Source organism: Pundamilia nyererei, unplaced genomic scaffold (assembly GCF_000239375.1).
Source record: "Pundamilia nyererei isolate P.nyererei 1_Seehausen unplaced genomic scaffold, PunNye1.0 scaffold00287, whole genome shotgun sequence".
In the NCBI taxonomy this organism is placed as follows: domain Eukaryota; kingdom Metazoa; phylum Chordata; class Actinopteri; order Cichliformes; family Cichlidae; genus Pundamilia; species Pundamilia nyererei.
The window spans coordinates 346,724-347,767 of NW_005187688.1; the positions used below are offsets into that span (position 1 = coordinate 346,724).

General features: G+C 41.7%; 1 protein-coding gene across 1 annotated transcript in view; it reads right to left on the reverse strand.

Moving 5' to 3' along the window:
• The window catches only part of LOC102213160 (fer-1-like protein 6), a 21,226-nt gene that overhangs the window by 15,944 nt on the left and 4,238 nt on the right, over positions 1–1,044 (reverse strand). The window lies entirely within an intron of this gene.

Sequence of the window (1,044 nt, forward strand, 5' to 3'; positions counted from 1 at the left end):
GAACTATAACCAGACATGAGTCTGTGCCAAGTTGGCACAAACACATTTCTGTAGAAGATCACTTCATTAGAATTTGGCACTGAGTCTTGTTGTTGGTTTGTTTTTTGTGACAGTCAAACAGGTCAGAGTTCGTCACAAAGCAAACAGTTTTCAAAGGCTGCTTTGCCTTTATCTTGACCAATCTGCTAAAACTCTCCACTAGAAAAGCTACTTTACATATGCTATGTTGCCAAAATTATTCCCTCGTCTGTCTTCACACACCTATGAACTTGAGTAAATGGTCTGATTATTATATGGCTCTTTCCTGCTCTCTCGGAGCACTCCAAGAGCTTTACACATCATGTGTTTTTCACCCATTCATACAAGCACTTTTTTCTGTGCTGAAGTGCTTTCTATCTAACATCCGCACACACTGAGCAACTTGGTGTTAGTATCGTTCCCAAGGATATTTGGCATGAAGACCTGAGCAGCCAGTGGATGAAACACCACCCTTCCCTAAAGTCGATCATCTGCGCTACCGGTGAGCTACATCCACCCTAAAGTGAGAGACATGCCATTCTAAAACCACAGGGCTTAATGTGGTGTTGGCCCAGCATTTACACCTGTAACAGCAGCTCTTCTGGGAAGGCTTTCCAGAAGAAATGTGTATGTGTGAATTTTCTGGAACATTCTTCCAGAAGCACATTTCACTCTTAGTCCACAGGGATAGGATGTTGCTCAACCTTTCCAGCTACAATAGCTTCAACTCTTGTAGGAAAGCTTTCCGCAGGGTTTAGGAGTGTTGAGGGTTACAGATGCTAACAGACTCAATAAACTAATCCACAGGGCCAGTAATGTTGTGAGCATGGAGCTGGACTCCTTTAAGGCGGTGTTGGAGAGGCGGATGTTGTCCAGGTGCTGGAGAGTGCCTCGCACCTACTCCATGATGTTTTTTCATTAGGTTTTACACTTTATAGTAAAATATGAATCATACATATTTAATCTCTGTAATATTCTGGATATTTATAATTGAGCTACTTGTATATATTAGAGCTATTTCTTATA